The sequence below is a fragment of the Adiantum capillus-veneris genome, chromosome 25, assembly GCF_014529385.1.
Source record: "Adiantum capillus-veneris isolate H3 chromosome 25, ASM1452938v2, whole genome shotgun sequence".
Classification (NCBI taxonomy): Eukaryota; Viridiplantae; Streptophyta; class Polypodiopsida; order Polypodiales; family Pteridaceae; genus Adiantum; species Adiantum capillus-veneris.
In genome coordinates, this window is record NC_140955.1 from 99,980,754 (window position 1) to 99,988,192 (window position 7,439).

Consider the following 7,439-nt stretch of genomic DNA (forward strand, 5'->3'; position numbering starts at 1 on the left):
GTGCTTTTTCTAAAGGGGTAAAGAGGAGTAGCAACTAGGGCTTGAAGTGCCAAAGTACACCTAAAAAGTTTACACCTAAAAGTTGTTAGAATGGCTGACAATAGTAAAGAGAGTGAAATTAATGTTGATAACTTTGATTTTGCTCATGAACAAGCTACTAATGATGCTTCAATGCTTGTTAACTATCTTGTTTCTAGGCTTCAACAAGCCATGGGCAATCCATCTCTCCAAAGTGAAGTGCAATGGCAGCTCCGTGCTCACGGGATTCTCCAAGCTAATCACCATGACGAGAGAACACCTAGGAAGCCTCCTTGTGAGACTACCAAAAGAGGTCTCTCTCCGATTCGGGAAGAAGAAGAGAATCCTTATGAAGGGCTCAAGAATTTACTTCTTGATGATGTATCTCCTTCCCAAAGGAGAACTCAAGAGCCTCCACTGAAGGAACAAGAAAGAAGCGAATCTCCCGCCACCTCGGCGGAGATGGCTCCACGAAGACGGCGGGCTAAACGCTCTCCATCACCATCAAAGCGGAGAAGACCATCACACTCTTCTCCACGCCATAATTCAAAGAGGGATGATAAAAAGCAAGAGAAGAAAAAGGCGACAAAGAGGACACCCTCTTCTTCATCCTCTTCCTCTTATGAAAGCTATGGTGAAGACGACAAAGATCAAGACAAGAAAAAGGCGAGAAAGAGGTCACCCTCTTCTCCACCTTCTTCAAATTCTTCACCCTCTGAAGAAAGTGATGGTGCAACCTTTGAACCATCAAAAAGAAGAGGCCATAGGAAATCCTATACCGCATGGAAGAGGTCGTCCAAGTTGAAGAAATTCAAAGAGGGAGGGAAGAGCATCTCGTTCCTTACCTATGATGGTACCTTTGGTGCCACGGACAAAGTCTTGGCCTTTATCCAGCAATTCAATGCAGCGTTTGGAGATGAGGGCTTCGCGGAGTCCTCTAAGCTACGTCATGTAGCTATGCACTTTCAAAAGTCCGCCAGACAATGGTGGTCCAGCCTACGAGCCAACAGTGAAGCTCCACGAACATGGAAAGCTTTAAGAGCTTCCATTATGAAGCAGTTTTTGGCCACCGATGCCAAAGACAAAGTACTCACCGAATGGCGAAGCTTAAAGCTCTCTCCCAATGAATCCATCCACAAATATGTAGACAAGTTTTGGGACCTACAACTCAAAGCCACTGTCTTCAAAAGGTTGGATTTTGGAGAGCAAAAGCAACAATTTTGTGCGGGCTTGACAGAAGAAATGGCGGAGTATGTCAACTCCCAAAGACCACGTACCATATCGGCGGTAATACACCACACTATGGTCGCCTCTCGAATCAATTTCCAAACGGGGGAAAAAAGAAATAATAAGCCCCCGGAAAATAAGGGTTCCAATGAGCCTAAGGGGAAGGACAATGTCCAAAAGTCTCCTAAGGGCAACTCCAACAAAGCTAAAGAGAAGGGAGTTTACAAAGGTAAGAATAAACTCTCTCCTGAAGAGCTTGAGCGTTATCGTAAGGATAACCGGTGTTTCAAGTGCGGCGAACAAGGGCATGCGTACCGCGCTTGTCCCCAAAAGAACAACCGCCAAGATCCTCCTAGAGCTTCCTTGGTTGAAATCCAAGAGGAGGAGACTCACCCAACTCACCACAAAGGATCTCCTCTATGCCATGCTTGGGGAAAGGTAAGAGAACATGATGCTTTTATTCTCTTTGACCCTGGTTCTACTCACAATTTTATATCTATAGAGTTGGCCACCAAGCTAGGAATACAATCCTACTAGATGGGAGATGTCCTACCCGCAGACAGTGCCTTCAAGGGGCAAGAAGCTTCAGTCACTCCCTTAATCGGGAAATTGAGGCTTCATGTCCAAGGCTATGTGGACAAAGAGGACTTCTTTATCTCTCCTCTCAAGCATGAGGATGTAATCCTAGGGGCACCATGGTTTGACCGCCTGGCTGCTGATGTTAAATTTCCTGAAAGGAGAATCTCCTTTAAGTTCAGGGAAAAAGACATGTATATAGATGCTAAGGAAATGGGTAACACCATCCCCATTGTACATACACCAGCTTTCAACAAGTCAATAAAGAGCTCTATTTCCGTGTACATGATTTTTGTTAAAGACTCTCAAAATGAACCTAATGCTTTAGCAAAAGAAAATAAAAGCAACCAAAAGGAATTAGAGTTATCCAATTTTCTCAAGGGGTTTCAAGATGTTTTTATTGACGACATCCCTTGTGAGCTACCTCCTAAATGAGGTAATGATGACCATGCAATTGAACTTCTTCCAGGAAGTTCACCGCCTAATAAACCTCCTTATAGAGTTTCTCAAGCTCAACAAGAGGAGATTATGCGGCAAGTGCATGAGTTAGTTGAGAAGGGTATGGTTAGGCCAAGCTCATCTCCATTTTGCTCACCTATGCTATTAGTGCAAAAGAAAGACGGCACATATCGTATGTGTGTCAACTATAGAGCACTAAATAGGATCACTATCAAGAATAGGTTTCCCGTTCCACGGGTAGAAGACCTATTTGATAAGCTACAAGGATCGACCTACTTTAGTAGGGTTGACCTAAAAAGTGGCTATCATCAAATAAGGATAGTTGATCAAGACATTGTAAAGACCGCATTTCGTACTACATTTGGTCTTTACGAATACATTGTCATGCCTTTTGGCTTGACCAATGCACCAGCCACATTCAACCGCTTGATGGAGAAGCTGTTCAGGCCTCATCGAACCTTCACTGGAGTGTTCTTTGATGATATTATCATCTACTCTAATTCATTGGAGGAACACAAGCAACATCTCCAGGTAATATTTCAAGTTTTGAGAGAGAATAAACTTTATGTTAATCGAAAGAAAAGTGAATTTTTCTTGCAAGAGATTCAGTATTTAGGTCACATTATCTCTCAAGATGGCATCCAAATGGATCCATCCAAGTTAGAGGTAATAAAAGGATGGCCTAAACCAAGGAATCTTCATGAACTAAGAAGCTTTATAGGTATGTGTGCATACTATAGACGCTTCATAGAAAAGTTCTCACAAATTGCGGGACCATTACATGACCTAACAAAGAAAAGTGTTAGGTATACATGGTCTGCTAAGGAGAACAATGCTTTTGAAAAGCTTAAAGAAAAGCTTATCTCTCAACCTGTGCTTACACTACCGGATCTCTCAAAACCATTTGAGGTCCAATGTGATGCTTGTGGTGATTGCCTTGGAGCTGTTTTGCTCCAAGAAGGGCACGCCATAGGCTATGAGAGCCGAAGGCTCGACCCTGTTGAGCAAGCTCTAGGCATATACGAAAAGGAACTCCTTGCAGTTCTACATGCCTTAGACTCATGGAAGCACTATTTGTTGGGGAGTCCTTTCATTCTGCGAACGGATCACCAAAGTCTTAAGTACTTCATGATGCAGACCAAGCTCTCCGACAAACAAATGAGGTGGGCAAATTTCCTTTCGCAATTTCATTTTCATATTGCTCACATTGCTGGCAAGCATAATCAAGTAGCCGATGCACTCTCAAGACGGCCGAGAGTGAATGCGGTTTCCATAGCAACTCACAATGATCTATCTTCAATGATAGATGAGTACGCTATTGCTTCTGACTTTAGAGATGTGATTTTAGCCCTGGCATTAGGGAAGAAAGAAGAACCATTCACTTTACAAGATGGTTATCTTCTCTATGGCAATAGACTATGCGTCACTAACTCACTACGTGAGAAAGTAATGTATGAATCTCATGCTCCACCTTATGCGGGGCATAGAGGCATTCAATCTACCTTAAAGGGAATTGAAACATATTTCTATTGGCCTACCATGAAAGTGAACATACAAGAGTATGTTTCCAAATGTGTGGTATGCCAAAAGACAAAATTTGATAGAGGGAAGCAACTTGGATTGCTTCAACCCTTGCCAATACCTAATTCACCATGGGAGAGCATATCCATGGATTTTATCTTTGGATTGCCTAAGTCTATCCATGGGAATACGGGAATATGGACGATAGTAGACAGGTTTAGTAAACAAGCTCATTTTATACTTGTCAAAAAGACTATCAAAGCCCATGAAATGGCAACCCTCTTTATTTCACAAATTTTCAAGTACCATGGCTTGCCCATGTCCATAGTGCCGGATAGAGATCCTAGAATGACCAGCAATTTCTGGAAGGGTCTCTTTGAGAATTTAGGGACAAGGCTAAACTTCTCTTCGGCCTATCATCCACAAACGGATGGCCAAAGTGAAATAGCTAACCTAACCATTCTCGATCTACTAAAAGCCTATGTAACGGAAGTAGATCAAAGATCCCAATGGGGGAAGTACTCACCCTTACTGGAGTATGCTTACAATAACACTGTACATACTTCCACAGGAAAAGCACCTTTCGAGGTAATTGAGGGAAGATCAAAAAGTCCCTTGCTACTTAAGGTACATGGGAAGATCTTCGCTGCAGATGAGTATAGCCGAGACCTACAAGAATCTTTCCAAAAGATTAAGGATGCTATCTCTATCTCACAGCAAAGGCAAAAGGCTGCTGCTAACAAGCACAGAAGAGCCCAAGCCTTTAAAGAAAACGATTGGGTCTTGTTAAAGTTTCCCAAGGCTCGATTAAGGCACACGACGGGCAAGAATCCTACGGGCCACCAAAAGTACTATGCTAAACTAGCAAAAAGGTACTATGGTCCCTTCCAGATTCTTAGGCCAATCAACGAGATGGCCTATCAACTCAAGTTGCCCAATCATTGGCTCATACACAATGCTTTCCATGTGAGCCTATTAAAGCCTTACAAAGGAGAGCCACCTCAAGAACCAACTATTGAAGACCCACCGGAGATCGAGGACCAAGAGGAGGTGTTGCAGCCCGAGTCCATTCTCCGACATGAAGACAAGGTATTAAGAGGCGGTAAGACTATCCGACGATATCTTATTAAGTTTAATAATTATCCTTTTGAAGATGCTAGATGCATGCAAGGCATACAATTAAAGGATAACCTAAACCTTGTCAATGCTTACAATGCTTCCCAAGAGTAAGAAAATGTACAAAATGTTAAAAATGAACAAATTTTTTGTCTTATAAGACTCTCTTTTTCTTTATTTGTGCACAAAAATGAAGTAGTATGCATGCTTAGATCAAGTTTGTGGAGACGACGTCTCCCAAACACCAAGTAGAGCTTGTCACTCTACTACGGAAGACTGATAGGACTAATGTGTAGACATGCTTGCGGCAGCCTCAGGCTCTCAAGCGCCAAATGGACTAGTCATCCATTGTGGAATGATGTCGTAGGGTAACATAGGGATCCTCTACCCGCTAAGAAAAGGACTCATGAATATGCTTTATCTTCTCTACACCATAGTCGAGGAAGACTATGATTTCAAGAGAGAGGTAATGCCATAATAATCAATATCTAATTCTCCTAAATGATTTTCTCATATTAAATTGATCATTTAATGTGGGGAAGTGCCAGGGGAGAAAAAGCTAGAATATTGGTTAAGCTAGCAGACCGGCCACAGTAGGGATCCAAAGGAGGGAAAATAGGGATCCAAAGGGGGGGCCATCTGCAAAAGAGCCTGTGCAAAAATGGGCTAAAAAGACCCTAAGGTTCAGCCCATTAAGACTTCCAAAATGCTAAGGTTCCAAAATTCAAAGGTTGTGTCCAAAAGGTCAACCCTAGGGAAAATTAGATGCTTTGTGTGTGCCCTAAAAGTCTTTGCACATCCCTACATGGGAGGGGGCGAGCCCTAAAGGTAGGGGATGAGAGAGAAATCCACACACACACACACACACACAGGCTCCCTTTACACAAAGGGAATGAGGGACACATGTCAGCTCCCTAGGCCAGATGCCCACAAGGTGTGCCCAATTCCTATTGGAAGACCCTTGAAGTGGACCAATGAGAATTAAACTAGTGTAAATCTATTTTAATTAATTTAAAAACATTTAATAAAAGAAACCAATGAGAATTAAGTCTCCTAGAAGACTATTGGGCAGTCTCCCAAGGGGTCCAATGAGCATTCAGAAGCCCAATGGCTTGCCGGATTCCTATTGGCCAGGAGGCAAAGGGGTCCAATGAGAGTTTAGTTTAATTATTTAATTACCTAAAGCTCTCACAAAAGGGGAAAGGGGGACACATGTCAGAAGGCTATCACTTATGCTGCTTAATTGTAATTGGCTTGACTTGGGGAGGGCCAATGAGGCTTCAGCAAGAGGGCTCGCCCAAGAGAGAGAGGGGACTGATTTTTGCAAGGAATTATCACACACACACACTCACACAAGCTCATGTGTGAAGAAAGAGAAGACTATCTCTTCCCAAGCTTTAATGGAGAACTCATCACCTACTCCAAGCTTGTGAGATAGAAGCCTACATCAACACTCTCTTGGCATGTGGATGCAAATCCAACCAAGAGCCAAGCTTCAATGCATGCTCATCTTCTCTACCAAGCTAATTACTAAGCTAAGCTATGCTAATATGAGTGATTATGTGAGGAGATGTACATCTTTCTCGTAAGATACTCCTTCTTCCTCTCAATCTACTCTCATACCCTGCTAGCTCTCACCATCTTCGAAGGTGTGTGAGGTCTTGGGTCTGAGAACGGGGATAATTCAAGTTGTGTTTGTTAAGTGTTTTGCTTAGTGCATGAAGTTTCCATCTTCATTGCACTAGCTAGTCTTGAAGGAACACAAATAATTGTATTGTACAATGTCTCTCTTCATTGGAAAAAACATAATACAAAGCCTTTTGGAGAGGGGATCGGCTCCATGAAAATCCGGTCTTCTATTGTCAATAGCTTAATTGCTCTCTCTTTTGAAAGTATTGTCGATGCTATCTAACTAGGTGTTATGCTTTTTGTTGCTCTCTCCACCCAAGCACTCTTGTAATTCTCATTAGGAATCTATTCTAATGAAATGCCCACTATGTTCATGCTAATTTCCGCTACACATAAGTTATTAGGCCATTAAATGTTACAGCTGATCACTGGACCAAATGAGAGATATATTGCTGAATTTAAGGCTGATTTGAATGCTACTTTCAAGATGAAAGATTTGGGGCTGTTGCATCATTATTTGGGTATACAGTTTAAGCAGTGTGATGGTGGTATTGCCTTGTGTCAGAAAAGTTACATAGAGACATTGCTATGTAAGTTTGGACTTGAGGATTGAAAACCTATTTCCACTCCCATGGAAACAGGTTTGAAGTTGAGTCTACATGATGCTGGTGATCCCGCTGATGTCACTCTTTACCAAACTGCTGTTGGCTGCCTCATTTATGTATGCAACACGAGGCCGGATATTCAGTTTGTAGTCTCACAAGTCAGCAGATTTATGCATAGCCCAAGGTCTAAGCATTGGCAGGTTGTCAAGAGGATTTTCTGCTACCTTAGTGGCACTTTACATCTTGGCTTGTTTTATCCCAAGGGGGGATCATTGCCGCCAGACTTAC